This window comes from Rhinolophus hipposideros (assembly GCF_964194185.1).
Source record: "Rhinolophus hipposideros genome assembly, chromosome: 12".
NCBI classification, from domain to species: Eukaryota; Metazoa; Chordata; class Mammalia; order Chiroptera; family Rhinolophidae; genus Rhinolophus; species Rhinolophus hipposideros.
Window position 1 is genome coordinate 46,528,887 of NC_138058.1, and position 22,763 is coordinate 46,551,649.

The 22,763-nt window shown below is 41.4% G+C and overlaps 1 pseudogene across 1 annotated transcript; it reads left to right on the forward strand.

Annotated features, from left to right (window-relative positions):
- Positions 1 to 21,658: 21,658 nt before the first annotated feature.
- On the forward strand, positions 21,659 to 22,512 carry LOC308505981 (small ribosomal subunit protein uS5-like; annotated as a pseudogene). Its single transcript has one exon. The product of its transcript is annotated as a small ribosomal subunit protein uS5-like (transcript).
- Positions 22,513 to 22,763: the final 251 nt, after the last annotated feature.

Genomic DNA, 22,763 nt, shown 5'->3' on the forward strand with positions numbered 1-22,763 from the left:
TTTCCATAGCCACACTGGCAGTATTTTCCACACAAAGGTTTATGCTGGCGGGCAGCCTGCCCTTGAGCTATTTACTTGTGTGGTGGATAGAAAATCATCGAACCTATGGCCAGTTAGATCCCAGCAAAATGTTCTCATGTGGACCTTTCCTATAACAGGACATATTATTTTAATTTCCTCTCCACACTTTGTGCCTCTTCCCTAGGTAAAGTGATTCAATATGGTACAACCACTTTTATACAACCAACTCTATAGTATACCTTCCACTTTAACTACTAATGTTCACATTTTAATATGCTTCTCCCTGGCTTTCAAGATCTTAGAAGTTTCTTATCCAGTTTTATTCTTCATGACTCCATCTCATTCCTTCTCTCTCCAGGTAAGCCTTTTGCTTCACTGGCTCCTCACACATTAGCCCATTTTCTCCTTTAGGCCGTTTCTCATACTGTGACCTGCCGTCCCAGTCCTAAATGCCTGCCTCCTTTCTTCAGCTTCTCTGAATCCTGCCCACCATTCAACACCCAATTCTAGCCCCATTCTCAGTGAAGCTCTCATGGACTGCTGAGGTCATCCTGATTCCTCTTGCCTTCCATCTATGGGCTACTCATTTTGTTATTAACGAGTCACTAGACAAGTTGATTAAATGTTGCATTGGTTTGTGCATACAGCCATAGCCTAAATCAAATAATTCATTTAGCATGTATTTACTGAGCACCTCCATTATGTTCAGCCCTGTGAAGAACAATTCCATGTTAGAAAAGTTGGGATTCATGGGTGAATTAGACTTGTTTCTATCCTTATGGAATTTTCAGGTGCCTTTGAGAAAAAAAGCTATACAATTCCAGAACTGGGGCCCAAGATATGATGTTCTTCAAGGTAATATGAAGTAAACAAGAAGGAGAAGAGAAGCCAACACTATCCACTAAAGTGGGGCTATTGTTGGGAGGCAATTCCACCTGATAGCAGAGTCAACTTCCTAATGTTCATTAGATGCATAGATGGATGGATGGATGGATGGATGGATGGATGGATGGATGGATGGATGGATGGATAAACCAACAGACAGATGGTCCAAAAGGCATCTATCCACCCATCCATTCAAGAAACATGTATTGAACACTTACTATGTGCCAGTTATAGAGGCTACTTAGATGGATAAGATAGCTTTCAATGAGATTGTAGTCTAGTCTTGTGGCATGGCAATGCAGTCATAAGTCAAAGAATGCTGACTTTAAAAGTTTAAAAACAAGTAACAATAGCTAACATTTTTAAGTGCCTATAGTGTGTTAGGTGTTTTTCAAACATTATTATTACAGTTCCCACTCTGGGGTGCTACAGAAATCTCACAGGGTCACTGTGAGGTATTTTAAATTTTGAGGGAAACATGATGATACCCACATCTGTTAGACACTGCAAACTACTAGCTCAAGGTAGTTCACACTTTTAACATGAGATCACACCCCATTCCTTTTGATGATGTCATATCTGTGGAGCTGGGTCTTTGGTAGCAGCTGCAATAAATAAACAAGAACCATATGTAAATCAGCATGGAACAGGAGATGAGGGCAGCAGGGGCCAATCAGATTGCAAGGTTTGAGAAATTGTACAGTGCCCAAGAGGTGCATACATCTCATTAATAAGTAATGGTTATTACGTGAACATGAATGAAATAAAACTATTGCTTTCTTTCTTTCAGTATGTATGTATTATTTTGTCAGGACAGAAATACTTAAGTTGTTATTAAGAAGTTGGTTCCAATAAATGGGACTCTAAGGTGTTTCTTAAGGCCTAGAGACACTGTGAAAAAATTACTAAGGTACTAAGGACACCATAAAGGGAGAAAGTTTGAGAACTTCTGTGTTGTTGCCAATCCTCCCAGGTTACTAATTTGCCAAGGTTATGTAGTTCCAGAGTCAGAATTTTGAACCCAGATCTCTGCTTGTGGTCTCTAAAGCCATATTACTTTTGCTTATGGGAGCTCAGGGGGCTCATCAGAAGATAGATTGGCATAGTGAGGCAGAAGTTGGAGAAGTAGGTGGGACCCACAGATCCTGGAACCTAGTAGATTTGAGCAGAGCCTTGAATGGCTCACTGCGTAGTCACTCTGCTCTGCCACGCTTTACGTGCTGAATTTCTATGGGACCTGGTCTGGTGGGAGGAAGAAGAAACAACCCCTAAGAGGTACACAGCAGCAAACCCTCTGATTTTCTCAGTATGGTCACAAGAAGGGGAGAGGATAGGGTATGGAGACCATAGTGAAGTACAAGAAATAAGGGCTGAGTCTGCTCATATTGGGGATCAAATAACATTTTTGGAGCCTGCTGATTTATGAAAACTTGAGTGGCTGCTGTCATAATAATATCCCCAAATGACTGGACTTTTGTCATTTCAGGTGGGCAGATTCCTGCCAAGATTGTGAGGAGAGTAGAGGTAAGTTCCCCTGAGGGAGAAACCCTCTGGAACTGGGAAAAATATAGGTCAATATCATTTGAACCTTGACTTCCTGCTCTTTTAACGCCAGGCAGACATTTCTTTGACCTCTAGAAATTCCTCTGCCTCAAGGGAAGACTTCTCCTGTTCTCCTCCCCACCCCCACCCCAGAGGTTTCCAAAGTGGGCTGGGAACAGATTCAAGGCAGGACCCCAGGGAAGCATGAAGAGCCTTGTGGGTGTGGAGAAGCTTCTCAGCAAAGATCTTCAAAGGCAAACCCCAAGGCCCTGAGCACCCCAGGAGGGCAGGCTCCAAAGAAGAGTGCTGGAGGAGAGCCTGCATGCCCCTGCCTGGACAGAGGGACCCCCTACAGTGGCAGCAAGCCTGCTTGTAGGAGCCCTGAGAAGCCTAATTCAATTACCCTTATCAGAATGCCTCTGAACTTAACAAAGCAGATAATCAGTTCCAGAGACAGATACTGTGTGGGGGGCCAAAATTATTTTGTTTCCCAAAATTGGAGGCTGAAATTGGAGATGTTTGGGTAATAGAAAACATAATCCCTCTCTGGGCCTAAACGCCCTCCCAGTACCCACACCTGACACACCCCTACCATCAGAGCTACTAAGGAGACTGGATTTCAACACCTACAGCCATCTTCTCCTTACTACACCTGGCCATGAACTTGACCTTTTTCCCCCATCTCCTTTGAGCCATAGCCAAAAGGAAGCTGTGTAGAGGTTGGAAGCAGGCGGAGTAAGGGATTAACATTTATTGAGCCCCTAAATGTATCAGATTCATTATATACATTATCTAATTTAAACCACCCACACGCCTTTGGAAGAAAAATATTAGTGCCACCACGTTACAGAAGGCAATGGAGATTTGGAAAAGCTAAATTCCTGCCTGAGGTCCTATCCCTATAAGCAACATAGGTTAGATTCAAACACAGGTTTATCAGACTTTGCAATCCAGTATGCCACACGGTCTCATCAGACAGTAGATGGAAATTCACTTACTCAAGGATTCATGGCAACCTCCCAAGGTACAATTGTCTTCATCGTGGGTGAGGAAATAGACTCAGAAAGGCCAAGTAACTTTCCCGAGGTCAAACAGCTGGTGAGTTTCTCAGTTGGTTTTTGAGGCCAATGAGATTAAGCCAGGAGTCTAAATCAGGGCTCTTTCATTACTATCTCACAGCTGCAATCCAGATTGTTTTCTAGAGACTTCCCATAGCCCTAAGTGCAGGGAGCACATCTTCTCATTTTCCCCAGTGGGCCTAGTGCAGAGCTGGGCGTGGACAGAACCAGCCAGCAGGGGTGAATTTCTGGGTGCTGCGTAGCCGGGGATACTGCTGAATGATCAGATGTTTTCCTTCGCCAAAAGAGAGCTCTCAGCTTCTGTTTACTTCGAATTGCAGAGTATACAATATTAGCACAGGGAAGAACCCTTCATATTAGGGGATCATGCCGTTTATTTTATTTACTGATTTATTTATTTATTTGTCTATGTATTTATTTGTACTTACTGTTTTGCTTAGGTAACATTAGACATGTACAAAATAATACCTACATAAGTTATAAAGCTTAGTAATCCTGGGACCTGTGAGCCCACCACTCCACCTTAGAACTAGACCATTACCATGGATGGTCCTCCCATTCTTTTCTCCCACCCCCGCCCCGCCACACGGTTTTGTGTTTATCATCCTTTGATCATTTTTATAGTTTGCCAATGATGTCTGCATGGTAGATTGCATTATTGTTCTGAGTGTTAGATACCCTTTGCCATATGACCTTGTAGTTCCTCCCACTAGAGGCGGAATAAATTTCCCTGCCCAATGACGTTGATTGGCTTTGTCCAATAGAAGGTTGTAGGCTTTGCCGGATGCCAATTCTGAGCGTAGGTCTTAAGAGGTGTCACATGTTTCCACTTTCTCCTCTTACATTCCTGCCTCAGCCGTGAGAAGAACTTGCTCCAGGTCCCACTTGCTGGTTCAAGGAGGCTGAGAGACCTGTGGCACAGACCTGGACCCAATCTGAAATTGGAACCAAACCCAATGGAGCCCAGACTAGATCAGCCAAATCCCAGCCAATCCACAGATACCTGAGTAAGAGAGAGTACATGAAGTTTGGTAAGCCACTTTGGAGTAATTTGTTATGCAGCATTCTTGTGGCAATCGCTGATAATATACAGTGTATCTGTGAAGAACATGTCTTGTTTTTGAGCTTTGAAAAATGAGAACTAATATTGCACGTCATTGTCTACTGTTTACTTTTCTTTTCCACTCAACATTATGTTTCTGAGCTTTATATAATGGAATATAATACAGCAAAGGAACTACAGCCGTAGCCCTCTCCTTCACCCCCCCAATTTGGAGATAAGAAAAGGCGAAGGATCTCCACAGGGCTCATGAATGGCTGAATTGTCTTGGGAGCCCACATCTCATTCCTTCAGCAAATATTTATTGAACGAAAGCAGAGCCCTTTCCTCAGTACTGGGACTAGAAAGGTGCACTGGACACATAAGATTCTTGCCCTGAAGGGCCTTGTGTTATAGGGGCCACTTCACAGAAAGAGGGCAACGCACATCTGGGCCTCCTATCACTTCACTGCCAGCATTTCCTTATTGCCTCTGCCCTGCCAGCTATTTCCCTTCATTCCATTCACCAGCTCCTGTCCCTGGAGGCAGATAGTGTAATTAAGGCAGCATGTGAGGAGAGCAAGCAGAAACTATGGAGTGGATAACTCTCCTTGGGAGAACTGCTGGCAGACTGAATTCCAGGGGAAAAGGCCAAAGTCATTGGGAAACTTGGGCCCAAGGATTGATCAGTTTGGGAGACAGGTTTACATTTCTGCAGGTGGCATGTGTCTGCAGGGAACAGGCAGTGAGTTGTCTGGCCAGAGTAAGCCAAGCAGTGAGCTCAGCAGCCCCATGGACTGGACTCCTGGTGGGGCCAACGTGGTCAGCAGCACATCTTTAGGAGACAAAGAGAGGTGAGAAATGTTCCTCACCCTGGAGGACTTTGCAGCCAAATGAGAGAAGCAGGATACACCAAAAAATGTGAGGTCTCAAACCCCTTCCACAAACACCAAAGGGCATAGATAGAACCAGAGCTGAGCAGATGCCCGGAAGTGGCTGAAATGACCAGGGCGTGCTGTCATTCCATAGACAGGTTGTCTTTTGTTTCTCCATAACAGCTGAGTAGGTCCCATAAGAGTTGCCTTTCATTCCAGGCTTTGGAAAAGCACAGTGAGAATCACTTCACATTAAAACTAGACTGAACACAACCACATACTCCCTCAATGATTCAGAGAGCATTCCAGGGTGTTGCAGGGCCTCGGGGACATCGTTAGGAAAATCAGTTACCATACAGGATTGGAAGAAATCGCATCCTGGTGATATGAGGTTTCACGGTGATTGGGCCCTGGGTAAAGAAGTTATTTTTAGTAATGAAGGATTCACAACTCCTGCCAGATAGGAAAATGGCAAAACCAAGGATTGCGCTTGGCTGCTCCCACCTCCAGTGCTGGAGGTAGGGGGAAGTGTAGAGGGGACCCTGCAGCGATGGGGTGATCACTCCTTGAGCTGAGGGTTGTGGACTGGGAAAGCTGGGAAGGTCTAAGATCAGAGTGTATTGGCTCCTGCTGGGGGGAGGAGCCCTGGGGCATGTTTATACTTGTCTCTCCACCTAGTCCCATTTGAAAATTCCCATTGCTCTGCTTTGTTATTGTTGTTTTCACTCTAAAATTAATGTTTTCAAAGACAGTGATTTCTGCCCCTATAGTTATGTGGGGGTGGGGGGGATGCCCCTGGGGAAGGAAAGTAAGGCGTGGAGTAGTGAGAAGCCAGTGGGTCCCCTTCAGTGACCCAGATCTTACTGTGGATGACTGCCAAGTCAGAGGGTAGCAGAGTGATTGGAAAAGGCCAGACATCCTGAGGTCAAGTCAGCCCTCCCTTTTCCTAAAGGTGCAATCTTTGCAGTGCAAGGCCTTATACCTCCTTGGGCCTGGGTGTTCCCTCTATAAACAGGGTCCGAGAGGACAGTTGTTCTGACTATAGACAATTTCCACCTTCAAGAGCCTATGGTAAAACCAAACACTTCTTAGAGAGGTGGCAAGAAGAAAGGAAGAACATGACCACATTTATCTGGGCCATAGTTGAAAAAATACCAAGTGGCTCTTAGCCAATATGGTATATTTTCCTTCTCTCTTGGATTTATTGCTATGATACGTGTGTTAATGTTATTTCCCCAGTTGGATTACATGTGTCTTAGCAAGAAAAAGTTTCAAAGAACTCATTGAATTTCAGAACAAATTGTATTATGAAAATATATTATAAAATTAGTAATTATATGAATCTCCATTTATTAGATTAGAATAAATACCTCTCTATTGATGATATATCATTATAGATGATATCATTTATTTCTCATATCCACATCTTTATAGTGTCTCTGTACCTATTTTACAGACGAGTAAACTGAGAGAAAGACAGGTTAGAAAACTTACTAAAGGTTACATAACTAGTAAATACCAGAGCTGGGACTTGAATGCAAGTCCTCAAACTTAAACTTTTGGACTCTTTAGCAGTCATTTGGATCTCTTCTGTATCTCACGTGACACTCAACACAAATGAAGATGCATAACAGGCCATTAATAAATAATTGTGGGTTGATGGGTACCACACAAGTATAAATTGCCCAGCTGAAAGGCTGGGGCAGAATCAAATGGCCTGGAATGATTTTTTTTTTTCTCACCCAGAAATACCCTTGGGGCCCTCGGAGTGTTCCATGCTGTAGGAGCCAAGGCACCAGAGGGTACCCGCCTGGACCTGTTGGCGCATATCCCGGTCATGTGGCTGGCCAGGCGCCTGCGGTTCCCCTTTCTCACAGGAGAAGCCAGCAGGCCCAGACCAGGACTGGAAGCCCCCTGTACAAATACATTCCAGTTTGCATTCACCCCTGACCAACAGACAGGGCCCTACAAACCGCCCAGCAAAAGCAGCCAGGAAAAAGCCCTCAGTTCTGGCCACAGGAACTTCACCAATGCAGCAGCCTGAGTCTCAGGCGCCAGCTCTGCCCGCAGAACATCCAGAGGCAGTAACCTCATCCAGGACAGGTCGCACGGCCTCACTGAATTTGATTTGTCCAGGAGACGGGGACAAAAATCGAAAAGCAAACACCTGGTGCAGTTCAATTGGTTATCTTAACTACAAGTAAGACTGGATGTAAGCGTAGGTCCATCTCATTTGCCCCAACAGCTCATTTTGGGAATGCATTTGTATGCAGCTCACCCAGGGCCAGGTACTTGGTTCTTCTGGTGACGTCAGCTCTGGATTTGGTCACTTTGGCAACTTAGCCTCTTCCCTGGACTGTGCATAAGTGCTCCTTTCCTCCCCCAACTTACCTTCCACCACTCATCATCCTCACTAAAGCTTTTGGGTCCTCATGCAGTAGCATCAGCCTGAGTCTCAGATCTGGGTGAGCCCTTTAGTCCACTGACATGGCACAGTCCTCATCTTCTATTCATAAGCCTTCAAAGACTCCCAACTCGACTACAACTGATTGGGACCTGTTAGAACTCTGAAACTCTTCTAAATGTCTCCACCAGCTCCCACCGACCAGCTCCTGTTTCTCCCAGCACACACCTTCTGTCTTACTAGACCAAGCTCTCCACTGGCCCAAAATACAGTAGACCAAATTTGACCTCATGGCCTCTGTTCACGTTGCTCTCCTCACCTGAAACGCCCTTCTCTATGTCCCGTTCTAGCCTGATCTTCCCATCCTCCAAGGCCCCATTCTCAAGGAATCCTTTCTTGGTGGCAGTGATCTCTCTCTCTTCTAAAACTTCACAACACTTCGTTGTATCCTGTCTTGAATTGTGATTGAAGTGTTCTACACTAATGACTACTGAATCAATACACTATATAATCAATAACTACCTCTCTTCAACCTGGCAACCAGGGCCCCTGTTCGGGCCCTCATTCAGCCCTGCCTTTCCCCATGGGGTGATGACTCTGTGGGACCAAGTGAACATGCCCACCTTGAGCTTGCACCCTTTCTATTCCCACCTTTAGACCATGCTCCTGATACTCAGGACCCCAGACTTCTGTCCCCAAACAGCCCTGAATCAATTTCCAGAGCTTGTGGAAGCCCCTTCCCCAGGTCTGTCTTTCAGAGGACAAGGAGTGGCCAGGGGGAGGCTGTTTGCTGGGGGGTAGTTTTGTGGATGGAGCTTGGACACCTGGGCTGGAGGCCCTTTGGGGGGGGCGGGCTTTGGACAAGGGGGGTTGGCCTCTGCAGGGTAGTGTTCCCCAGCTGCCCGTTAGTTCACCTGCTGGCGGGTGAAGCCAAGAGAGAAAAGTAGAGTGATATTTGGAGAGAGAAAGTTTGAGTAGATATGACATTGTTAAAACTCTGGATGCAGCCTGTGCCAAGACTTTACTTTCCAGTTAACTAAAACGAAATATTTTTCTTCTTTGCTTAAATTCATTTGAGATGGGCTTCTGTCTCTTGCAATTGAAACTGATGAATACAATCATGATGATGGTGGTGGTGGTAACGGTAGCTGACATTTATTAGACCATTTGCATGTTCGAGGCACTCTGCTTTGCCTATTAGCACACTTCTTCTTTCACTACCTCATGAGGGAGTTGGTAGGATTATCCCAGTTTTCCAGATGAAGAAACAGTTTCAGAAAAGCTAAGTAACTTGCCTGAGGTCACACAGTATTCAAACCCAAGTGTGTCTGACCCCTAAGCTTGTACTCTTACCTGCTTTGCCTTTTTAAAATTAAATTTATCGGGGTGATGTTGGTTAATAAAATGATATAGGTTTCAAGTGTACAATTCTATAACACATCATCTATACATATTGGGCTTTTTTTATTGTTTGCCAACAGTGCGAGTTGGACCACATAAAAGGCATGGGACTTAAGTGGTGTGGTGAGCCACTGTGGGACAACCAAGGCTCTGAAAGAGGAGGAAAAGGCAAGGGTCAAGGGTCAGAATGCACAGGATACAACATGCTCAACCCAGCAATTCTTGTCGATGGTGAAGAGGAGGGAAGAAGATGATCCTTCCCCAAAATGCATTCCTCTATACCACTCCCTCTAAGCCCCAATCTAAGGCTTCTGCAGCAAAGCTTTGGGAAGAAGGACACAATCTAGAGTCTTGCAGCATGCCTTTTAATGTCTCTGCAGGGTTCAGTAGGTTATGCTTTTCAGCAAATATACAGAGTCGTTTATGCTGCTATTTGGTTAAATCCTAATAATGAGCAGAAGCACGTTATAGCACAAATGGTGGAGGGTGGCCAAGTCCAAGTGTTACCACTACCCAATATTAAGTACGAGGTCAGACAGTTAAGTTCGCAAACTTATCCTAGAAAAAAAAGGGCTCCATACCTCATTGCTGAATATCACTACAGTCACCTTTGAAGTCCTCTCCTTGGGAAGCTATGCACTGACCCCGGTGCCTAGTCCACCTTTCAAAGCAATTTTGGAACTCTTTTCCTGGAATGGCCGTCAGAGCTGTCGTCGTATTACCCTTGATGTCCTGAATGTCATCAAAATGTCTTTCTTTCAACATTCCTTTATCTTTGAGTAAAGAAAGAAGTCATTGGAGGCCAGATCAGGTGAGTAGGGAGGGTGTTCCAATACAGTTATTTGCTTACTGGCTAAAAACTCCCCCACAGACAGTGCCGTGTGAGCTGGTGCATTGTCGTGATGCAAGAGCCATGAATTGTTGGCGGAAAGTTCAGGTCGTCTAACTATTTCACGCAGCCTTTTCAGCACTTCCAAATAGTAAACTTGGTTAGCTGTTTGTCCGGTTGGTACAAATTCATAATGAATAATTCTTTTGATATCAAAAAAGGTTAGCAACATCGTTGCAATAAGTTCACAAACTTAATTGTCAGACTTTGTGTATATAGGCTGTCACAGTTTGGGTCCATGTTGGAGCCTAGCACACACCCAGAGAGTAACTAAAATCATGCAACTTAAGTCTGGCCTCTTCAAGTGAAAGAAAAGTACAAACCCTAAGAGGGCTTTGCTCATGTCTCTTATGACTACATGCATACTTGTGAGATCAGTCACCATTTGTGTCCCGCCCTTAAGGAGAGCAGCTACTAAGACTGAAATTAGCACGAGAAGATATGTGCAGTGTGCAAGATAGCAGGGCTGTCATAAAAGGTTTATTGCTGCAAGCATAGGAAAACTGCAAGAGGCAGTCTCTGCTATGCCACATGTGAAAAATGCCCTCATCCCGCTGGCACCACCGTAAAATCTTTATAGAAAAGAGCACAAACCTTCCCACTGTCTAGTACTCACCAAACACTCATGAAGCATGCAGAGCCTTCCCATTTTCAGGCGTGGGTTTTTCAATATCTTCCAGGAAGGTCAGCAGTCATGGCAGAATGATGTCTGTGGTGCGTCTTGGAAGGGTCCAAATCTAAATACATTTTACTCCTTACCTTTCTGTAGTAGGGCACATGCATTGGGTGTTATACATAAGTAACACCCCTACATCAGTGAGCCTGAAACCTAGGCCTGACAACATGGAACGGTTAGAATATTTCCTTCATTTGTTCATATATTCATCAATATTTTTGAACAAAGAGTTAGAGAGGTAAATAGGACAGATTGTTATAGAAATAACAATGAAGTGAGGGCACAACATGAACTTGGCTGCGTGAATTTAGGGCCAAGAGGAACAGGCGAAAATGCAGAGTTTTGGTGGACAGGAATTCAGAGGAAGGATTTGGGGTAGCGATATAATCCTGGGATACATGGGTACCTCAGTTACAGTTGAGCCATAGGGATAATAGAGATTGCCTAGAAAGAGTGTAGAAAAGAATAAGATTTAGCACCAAGGCTTGAAGCCTATCAAGCCTTTTATTTAAACACATAACCAACCTTTACTGAGATATAATTCACATACCTAAAATTCAACCTTTTAAAGTGTACAATTCAGTACTTTAATATATTCAGAGAGATGTGCAACCATCACTACTAATTCTAGAATATTTTTGTCACCCCAAAAGGAAACCGACCTTCACCCCCAGCCACTGGCCACCACTAATCTGCTTTGTGTCTCTATGGATTTGCCTATACTGAACACTTCATATAAATGGGAACATATGATATGTGACCTTTTGTGTCTGGCTTCTTTCATTTAGCACAATGATTTTGAAATCTATCTATGTTGTAGCATGTATCTCTGTACGTTATTCCTTTTTATGGCTGAATAATATTCCACTGTATAGATATGCCACATTTTGTTTTATCCATTCATCAATTGATGAACATGTAGATTGTTTCAATTTTTTTGGTTATTGTGAATAAGAATAAGGCTGCTATGAACAAGTTTTGGTGTGAACACATGTTTTCAATCCTCTTATATACTTAGGAGTGGAATTACTGGGTCATATGGTAACTCTGTGTTTAATTTTTTGAGTAACCGGCAAACTGTTTTCACAAAGCAGCTGCATGATTTTACGTTCCCACCCACAATGTCTGAGAGTTCATTTCCCCACATCCTCGTCAGCACTGGTTATTGTCTGTCTTTCTGATTTAGCCACCCTGGTTGGTGTGAAGGGGCATCACAGGGATCGGTTTGCATATCTCTAATGATGATGAGCATTCTTTCATGTGCTTATTGACCATTTGTATATTTTCTTTGCCAAAATGTCTATTCAAATCTTTTGCCCATTTTTAAGTTGGGTTGTCTTTTTATTATTGAGTTGTAGAGGTTTTTAAATTCTGGGTACAAATCCCTCATCAAATACATGATTTACAAAATTTTTCTCCCATTCTGTGGGGTTGTCTTTTCACTTTATTGATGGCGTTCTTTGAAGTATGAAAATTTTTAATTTTGATGATGTTTACCTATTTTTTCTTTTGTAATTTGTGTTTTTGGTGTCATCTCTAAGAAACCATTGCCTAATCTGGGGTCACAAAGAATTAAGATGAAGCTGTATTTTCTTCTAAAAGTTTTATAGGTTTAGCTTTCACATTTAGATCTCTGATCCATTTTCATTAACTTTTATGTATGTTTTGGAGGCCAGAATCCACATTTATTTCTTTGTATATGTATATATCCAGTTGTTGCAACACCATTTGTTGAAAAGACTATTATTTCCCCATTTAATTGTTTTGACACCATTGTCACAAATCAATTGACCAAAAATGTGAGGGTTCAGTTCTGGATTCTCAATTCTATTCTGTTGATCTCTGTGTCTATCTTAATGCCAATACTACACGGTCTTGATTTGTAGTAAGCTCTGAAATTAGAAAGTGTGAGTCCTCTAAGTTTGCTCTTTTTCAAGATTGTTTTGGCTATTCTGAGTCCCTGGAATTTCCACATTAATTTTAAGATAAGCCTATTAATGTCCACAAAGAAGCCAACTGGGATTTTAATAGGGGTTGCTTTGTCTCTGTATATTATTTTGGAGAGTATTGCCATCTCAACAATATTAAGTCTTCCAATCCATGAGAAAGCGATATCTTTTTTCTTTTATTTCTTACGGCAGTGTTTGTAGTTTTCAGGATACATGTCTTGCACTTATTTGGTTAAATTTATTACTAAGCATTTTATTCTTTTTGATGCTATTATAAATGGAATTATTTTCATAATTTTATTTTCTGATTGTTCATTGTCAATGTTATGGAGACATAATTGATTTCTGCATATTGTATCCTGTAACCATGCTGAATTTGTTCATTTGTTCTAATATCTTTTTATAGATTCCTTAGGATTTTTTATGTACAAAATCTTGTCATGTATGAATGAAGCTAGTTTTACTTCTCCTGTTTCAATCTTGATGCCTTTTATTTCTTGTTTCTGCCTAGTTCCCCTGGCTAGAATCTCCAGTATAATTTTGACTAGAAGTGGAAAGAGCAGACATCCTTGTTTTATTTTTTATCTTAAGTGGAAAGCATTCAGTCTTTCACCATTAAGTTGATATTAGCTGTGGGTTTTTCATGACTAGCTGTAATAGTTATATAACTGCCATAACTAATATGTATTATCTCCCAGTTCTGTAGTTTAGAAGCCCAATATGGCCTTCACTGGACTAAAACCAAGGTGTCAGCCTATGTTCCTTTCTGGAGACTGTAGGGGAGTCTTCCTTGCCTTTTCCAGCTTCTAAAGGCCACCCACAGTTCCTGGCTCATGGCCCCTTTCCTCCATTTTCAAAGCCTGTAACATGGCATCTCTCTCATGGCATTTCTTCTGTTGTCACATCTTTTTCTTACTGGCTATAGCAGACAAGGGTCTCAATTTCAAGGATTCCTAATCACTTTTAGGTCCCATCTTAACATTCTTTTTTTTTTTTAAGGAGGGCACAGCTCACAGTGACTCTTGTGGAGATCAAACTGACAACCTTTGGTTTTATTAGCAACACTCTCTAACCAACTGAGCTAACTGGCCACCACCCTGGCCCCCATCTTAACTTTCTTAACTATAGTCACGTCTGCAAAGTCCCTTTTCCCACGTAAGGTATCATAGTCACAGATTTCAGGGATTAGAATGTGGATATCTTTGGGGGGGGCATTATTTTGCCTACCACATTCTACTCTCTGACCCCCAAAGATTCATATCTGTCCCACATGCAAAACATATTTACCCCATCCCACCATCCCCCAAATTATCAACTCATTACAGCTTCAACAAGTCTAAAACCTCACCTATATCTCATCAATTCAAAAGTCCCAAATACCATCCCTAAATCATCAATGTAAGTATGGGTGAGACTCAGTATATCTGTCCTAGAGCATAGTTCCTCTCCATGTGGACCAGTGAAACTGAAGAAACAAGTTATGTGCTCCCAAAATACAAAGGTAAGACAGGCATAGGTATTCTGGCTTCAAAGGAGAGGAAATAGAAAGGGAAAAGAGTCATTGGTCCCCCAAAATGTAGAAATCCAACCAGGCAAACTCAGGTGGGACTTCAAGCCCTGGCGATAATCTTCTGGGGCCCTCAGTTCCAACTGCTGGGTCCTTGTTCTACTGTCTGAGCCTGAGGCTCCATCTTCTGAGCCATCCTTTCTTTCTCATAAAAGATAACGTGTCTTTTGCAGCTGGGTAGTTTTACCAGCCTGTTTCCTGCCTGAAGAATTTTGAGGGTCCAACAGCTTGCTTTCATTTGGTTCTCTTTGTCCCTTTTGGTACAAGCTGGCAGTGTTTCTGCTGGTATAAAATTTTCAAGAATCTGTTGTTCTCCCATTAGACAAAAGGTCCCTCCACAGAATCTTCCTAAATCATCCCTTCTCTATTTTTGGCTTCTGATGAGATAGCTGAGGGTGTCTAAGTGTCATACATGTAATCTCTAAGAGACTTTTGTGTAATTGAATACTCTTCTTTTTTATTTTTCTGAGGTATCGGCAAAAGGTTGTGCAGCTACACTCTCAACTTTTCTCCTATGCTTTCCTGAGAGTGAATCTCTCCTAGAGTCTTTTGCACTCTGCATAAGCTGAGAATTTCCCAAATCATTAAGTCCTGAATCCTTTTTTCTTTTTTTAAGTTCTTGCTTCAATTTTTCTCTTGCATTTTACTATAAGCAACAAGAAAAACTAGGTCACACCTTCAACACTTCACATGGAAACTTCAGCTGCATGTTGAATTTCATCATTTACTAGTTCTGCTTCCCACATAACTGCAGGACAAAATTCTGCTAAGCTTTCTGCCACTATGTAACAAGAACCCCCTTTCCTCCAGTTTCCAATAACATGTTCCTCATTTCCTTCAGAGCCTTCAACAGCAGCACCTTTAACACCCATATTTCTACCAACAGTCTGTTCCTGATGATTTAGGTATAATCTAAGGCAATTTATGTTTTCTCTACTGTGCTTCTCATTTCCTTCTGAGTCCTCATTAGCAGCGTTTATTAGCATCTGTATTTCTGCTAACGGTCTGTTCGAGGCAATCTAGGCTTTTTCTATCATGTTCCTCCTAATTCTTCCAGCCTCTGCCCATGGCCCCATTCCAAAGCCATTTCTGCATTTCAGGTATTTGTTACAACAGCACCCCACTTCCAGGGACCAAAATCTGTATTAGTTTTCTACTAGCATTAGTATTTTATCAGGTTGAGGACGTTCCCGTCTAGTCCTGGTTTGTTGAGTATTTTTAACATGAAAGGGTATTGGATTTTGTCAAGTGCTTTTCTGTGCCTCTTGAGATGATCACGTGGTTTTGGGTTTGTCCCCTTTTAAAGACTGTGTGGAGAGGAAGGAGCCTGCAAAGGAGAGAGTAGTAGCCAGTCATACAAGGGAAAGCAAGTGATCGTGGCGATATTGAAGCCAATAGAAGAAAAGGGTTAAAGGAGGGAGTGGCCAAGAATATCAACATTGTTGAGACGTAAGAAAAGATGGGAACTAAAAAAAAAAAATGCTCTTTTTTATTGAGGTAAAATTGGTATATAACTTATGAGTTTCAGGTGTACAACATCTGTGTACCCTACAAATGGGTCACCACGAAAATCTAGTTACCATCCACCATACATTTGACCCTTGTTCACCCCTCTTGCCAACCTTCCAATCCCCTTCCACTCTGGTAACCACTGATCTGTTCTCTGCAGCTATGACTTTGTTTTTGTTTTGTTTGTTCATTTATTTTGTTTTGCTTTTTAGATTCCACATATGAATGAAGTCATATGATATTTGTCATTCTCTGTTTGATTTATTTCACTTCGCATAGTACCCTCAAAATCTATTCCTGTTGTCAAAAATTGCAAGATTTCATACTTTTTTATAGCCGAGTAATATTCCTACGTGGTGTGTGTGTGTGTGTGTGTGTGTGTGTGTGTGTGTGTGTGTGTTTACCACATCTTCTTTATCCATTTGTTCATCAGTGGACATGGACACTTAGATTGTTTGTGTATCTTGGCTACTATTAATAATGTTACAATGAACATAGGGATGCATATATCTTTTTGAATTAATGTTTTTGTATTCTTTAGATAAGTATCCAGCAATTAAATAGTTGGATAATATGTTTTTATAATTCTTAATTTATGAGGAACCCCCATACTGTAGCAGCTGTGCCAATTTATATTCCCACTGGCAGTATACAAGGGTTCCCTTTTCTCTACAATCTCTCCAACACTACTTGTTTCTTGTCTTTTTGATGATAGCCATTCTAATAAGCGTGAAGTATTATCTCATTGTTTTTGGTTTGCATTTCCCTGAGAGTGAAGTTAACATCTTTTCATGTTCCTATTGGCCATCTGTGTCTTCCTTGGAGAAATGTCTACATATTCAAGTACTCTACCAATTTTTTAATTGAGTTTTTGTTTTTTATTGTTGGAACAATGCTCATTTTGATTTGTTTTGTGGAGGTCATTTATGAGCTTGGTGATAGGTATTGTAGTGGGATGAGAGGAGGCAAAAAAGACCTTTGAGAGTGGGATGACATTCCCTGGATTTCAGGGAGCCTAGGGTAAAAGCTAGAGGACAGTGATTACGTTGAAGTGGTTAGCAACAGGAGAACATACTGGACTTTCATACAGTGGAGTTTGGATACAATTTGGCTGAAGCAGGGAGGGCTAGAAATGTGTCCTCCGTGTCTGAGATTCTCGAATAAAATTTGTAGCTTTTTCTGGAGTTAAGAATGGACGTTTCCAGGTCTCAATTTTAGGAACCAGTTCCTACCCTTTGGGAAGACATGGTGGACTCCCACCTGCCATAACCATGAAGAAAACCAATGGGGCTGCAATACATTGCACCATCTTGACAACATACCCAGGCTCGGGCCCCACAGCTGAAGGTGGACTGAAATCCAGATATGGTAGCTAGATTTTTGATGACTCTTTAAAATGTGAAGCTTTTTTTGTGGGAAGGGGTGGACTCTTGGCCTCAGGGAGAAGCATTTCCAGGCAGCAGCAGCTGAGACTATCATCCACACTGAGAAAAAGCCAGCTCCACCCAGTCCTCTGGGCCCGGCCTTTTGACGACAGTCTTGGATGGGGCCTCCCACTCAACAGGACCTGGGAGACCCCAGTGTTCTGCTGTAATGCTCATTTCCCTCTACCTGGCAGCCTTGTTTGATTGAACGTTTCCCTGGGATATTTATGTGGAAACCAAAGAAAATACTCCAGGGTCGTTTTTAATAAGTGCCAATCCCTCCTAGGCTATCTGCAGCCATAAACATTTACGTCTAATATCCCAAAGAAAATGTTGATGCAGTCTGATGTGGGGGCGACAGCACACAGATTAGTCTAAACAAAAACATGAGGGTGACAGTTTGCTTTTTTCTGCGTGAAGCTGCGTTCACTCATTTTTGACATAAAAGTGCAATTTGCATATTCTTTCAAGTCTGTTTAGCTGCAAACACATGTGTGTTTGGGGCACAGAAATTTAAAATTTGTAAATTATTCAGAAACTACTGCCAAATTGTAATCAAGTGGTAGGAAAAACATTCTACACTCAATAGTTGTATGTTCAGAGGGGAGCCTTTCTCAGGCTCAGGAAACATTTTTAAATACACTGGTGCTTAATCAACTCGGAAAAAACAGGGGGAGAAATGTTTACTTTGTTAGTAACAATTTAATATAGATGTTGGGATTTCTTTTTCTGTTTATTGAACATTGCAGAAAGGAATGATTTTAGCATTGTGACATTAAATAAATAAGGTGCCTTCCTAGAGAAAACTAAACATTGTGATTAAGCTAAAGTAGGAATTTCTAATGCCTCTCTAAAAACCATTTTAAGCCTAGCACTGTAATTACTAGAAAGCAATTCAGTGCAATTTAATGTATATATACTATGCCTTGTAGATTGCAACATTCAGTATGTATTCAGTGCATCTCACCTTTGATGTCTACCCCCTTCTCATTTCCTCTTTTCTTCTGTGCATCTAGCAAATATTATTTGGAGGGCCTACTTTTTACAAAGCATTGTACTGAGAGCCCTAGGGTCCAAAGAAGTTATTTATGGAGATGGATATGTACACAGGTAAACTATTCGTGTGAGAGGTTGAGGCCTGGCTGGCACTGGCAGGAGTTTTGAGTATGAACAAAGAGTGGAAGCACTTGCCTCAAATTAGATGGAGGGTCAGTGAGGAGAGGGAGCACTTTCACTTCCCTGCCAAAGCTGATGATGGAGTGAAGCTCACTGATGCTGTACAATAATTATGACATTTCTTCCATGAAATGTCTATACAATGTACACACACATTGATGCAACCAAATTAAGCTTTTAAAATCAGCCCAATTCAGTCCTTCCAACATCTACTTCTCCTAATTTACTGTTTGACTGTTACCAATGGCAACCTTGAGAAGTGGGATTGAAGTGGTGTGGGGAGAGAAATTATTATGACTATTTTTGAAAACAGTCGACTATGGATGAGAATATTCTTTTAATGGAACTAAGTTGTAAGTGGGAAACCAGATTGTTTAAATATCAAACAGAAAAATAGCAAATAATTTCAGAGTTTGACAGGGTGGATTGTCAAAGATACCTGAAGATTGGGATAGACTTCTCTCATCCATAATTCCACTGATTCACTCCTTCCATTTATTCATGCATTCACTCATTCAAGGAACATCAATGGAACACTGAATTGGCAAAGTACAGAGTAGACATAGAAGACAGAAACCCTGTTCTTATCTCGTATGTGCTGAAATTATTTTCCCTGGTTTCCACATAAATATCTCAGGGAAACGTTTAATCAAACAAGGCTTGCAGGTGGATGAATACAGGGAAAATTGCTCTCCAAAAGGTCCCAAAAAAGGCAAAGTACGACATAAGTAAAGTTTGTTTTGAGACCTCTGCACTCAAGCTCTTGAGCTTTTTATGGTGATTTAACAAAAATTTTTATTTAGGCAAGATTTTCTTGCATTTTCTACAAAGGTGATTCACAATTTGGTTGCTGATGTGCATATTTATTATGCATGGGTGTTGTATACTTTTTTGTGCATGTAAACACTTAATATCAATAAGGGCATTCAGTGAGAAATCGTATTCACATCATTGCTTCAATTAAATTATCCAATATTCTTTCCAACTAAATCCTCCTTCTCCTGACACTTTTTACAGCTCATTTTACATATGACTTGAATTAGGACCATCACTCTACAGAGAAATTATTTGGAAATCCCTTCAAAAGGAAAAATAAATAAAAGGCCATAAAAAGTGTAAAAAAAAAAGAAGTAAAACTTTTTATTTACAGCTACCATAATTGTACATGTGGAAATTCCAAAAGAATCTGTAACAAACTATTAGAACGAATAAGTGAATTAATACAAAGTCAATTGATAAAATTGTATTTCTATAAAAGACACACAACATGGAACATAAAAAATTTAAAACCCTATAGCATTACGATAGCATTAAAAATATATGAAATGTTTAGTGGTATATCTAACAAAATTTGTGTAAGATGTGTACACCGACAGTACAGCAAACTGCTGGGAGAAATTAAAACAGGAGCTAAATAAATGACACAGCCATGACCATGGATTGGATGATTTGATAGTGTTAAGGCATTAATTCTCCCTGAACTTATGTATAAGTTCAATGAAGTCAAAATCCCAGAAAGTTTATAGTTCTTGAAATCAGCAAGTTGCTTCTACATTTTACAAGGAAATGCAAAGGACCTAGAATTGCTAAGACGATCATGAAGAACAAAATTGGAGAATTTATACTACTAGATTTCAAGTCTTACAAAGACGGAAAGCCATAGTAATTAAGACACAGAGGTATTCACCAATAGGATAAATAGGATAGATAAATAAGCCCATGTTCCCAAATAAAATGCAGAACTAGGCCCAGTGATATGCTCACCTGACTCACAAGGAAAGCACCAATGAAATTCAGTGGGGAGGAAAGAATGATCTTTTGAATAATTGGTGCTGAAACTTGGATGTTCAAAATGGGGAAAGAAATTATGTGTGAACCCCCATCTCACACAGAGCACAGAAATTAATTTGCGATGGATTGTAGATTTATATATGAAAGGTAAACCATAAAGTTTCTAAAAGCAAACATAGAATATCTTCATGACTTTGGGATAAGAAAATATTTCTTAAACAGAGCATAAGAAGACAGTAACCCTAAATGAAAAATAACTGATTAATTGAACTTCACTAACATTAAAGACTTCTGTTCATCAGCAGAAATTATTAAGAGAATAAGAAGTCAAGCCCCAGACAAATATCTCTGAACAGACAGGACAAAGACTCATATCTGAATATATGAAAAATTCCTGCACATGAATACAAGAAAACCATACAATTTAAAAATGTATAAAAATATTAAACTGGCACTTTAAAAAAGAGACTGTCCAAATGGTCACTAAGCATATGAAAATGTGTTGAACACTATTACTTATCAAGTAAATGCAAATTAAAACCTTAATGACATACCACTCCCCATACCCAGAACGACTAAAATTAAAATGACCTACAATACCAAATGTTAGTGAGAATATGAAGCAACTTGAACTCTCAAACATTGATGGTGGGAATGTAAAATAGTATAACCATTTATGAATATTATTTGATAGTGTCTATTAAAGTAAACATGCATATCCTACAGCCCAGCAAATCCACACACAATAGAAAGCTGTATACATGTTCACAAAAAGACATGTACAAGAGTGTTTGTAGTAGTTTTATCCATAATAGCAAAAAAACAGAAACAACACAAAGACCTATCAACAGGAGGACGGACAAATAAATTGATAAATTGTGGTATGTTGGTGTGTATACATAAAGATTTATGTGTATGTGTATGCACACAGACACATACATACACACACACACAATGGAAAACTACAAAGCAATAAAAATGTACAAACTACTGATAAGAACAACAAAGTGTATGAACCTCAAGACTGGTATATTGAATTCACAAGCTGGTTAACCTACTTCCTGTTGATAAAAATATGAACAATAGTTACCTCAGTGTTGGTGTAGATGGAGAGGGAACATGAGGGAATCTTTTGGGGTACTGGAAACATGCCCAATGCCATATCTTAACCTGGGTATATGTATAATTACGTAAAGATTCATCAAGATGAGCACTTAAGATTATTACACTTACATACTTTACGTATATTATCCCTCAATAAAAATAGTTAACCAGGAAGGAAGGAAGGGAGGAAGAAAGGAAAGAAGGAAGGAGAAAATTTAACTACAATACCACATTAGTGAACTTTGTAAAAGAAAAAATGTAATGCTTTATTTCATTAAACACAAGGTCAGACCAAGAGAAACTATAGCTTCTCGGATATAACATCAAATGGTGGATGACACCGGTGCTGCGGGAGGGGCCGGAGCCCCTGGGGCCCCTGGATTGGGAGGCCGGGTGGCTTCTGTGGAGGATTCGGCAGCAGCGACGGGGCCGAGGTCGTGGTCGGGGTCGCGGCCGCAGAGCTCGTGGAGGCAAGGCCGAGGACAAAGAGAGGATCCCCGTCACCAAGCTGGGCCGACTGGTCAAGGACATGAAGATCAAGTCCCTGGAGGAGATCTGTCTCTTCTCGCAGCCCATCAAGGAATCTGAGATCATTGATTTTTTTCCTGGGGCATCCCTCAAAGATGAGGTTTTGAAGATAATGCTGGTACAAAAGCAGACCCGCGCTGGCCAGAGGACCCGGTTTAAGGCATTTGTCGCCATTGGGGACTACAATGGACATGTGGGTTTGGGTGTTAAGTGCTCCAAGGAGGTCGCCACTGCCATCCGTGGGGCCATCATCCTGGCCAAGCTCTCCATCGTCCCCGTGTGCGAGGCTACTGGGGGAACAAGATCGGCAAGCCCCACACTGTGCCTTGCAAGGTGACTGGCCGCTGTGGCTCTGTGCTGGTGCGCCTCATCCCCGCCCCCAGGGGCACTGGTATTGTCTCAGCTCCTGTGCCCAAGAAGCTGCTGATGATGTCTGGTATTGATGACTGCTACACCTCCGCCAGGGGCTGCACTGCCACCCTGGGCGACTTTGCCAAGGCCACCTTTGATGCCATCTCTAAGACCTACAGCTGTCTTACCCCTGACCTCTGGAAAGAGACTGTATTCACGAAGTCTCCCTATCAGGAATTCCCCGACCATCTCGTAAAGACCCATACCAGCGGACCCAGGCTCCAGCTGTGGTCACCACATAATTTTATACGAGAAAAATAAAGTGAAAGTCAAGCTTGGTAAAAAAAAAAGAGAGAGAGAGAAACTATATATGTATGTACATAAATATATAGGATAAAAAGATCTCATTCACTATAACAAAACAAGTTACTAAATATGTGTGAAGGAATACCCTTATGACAAAAATGTATAGAATCCATACAAAGAAAATTGCAAAACTTTACTGAGAGATATTAATGTCTTCAATAAATGGAAAAACGTCATGTTTTTGTGT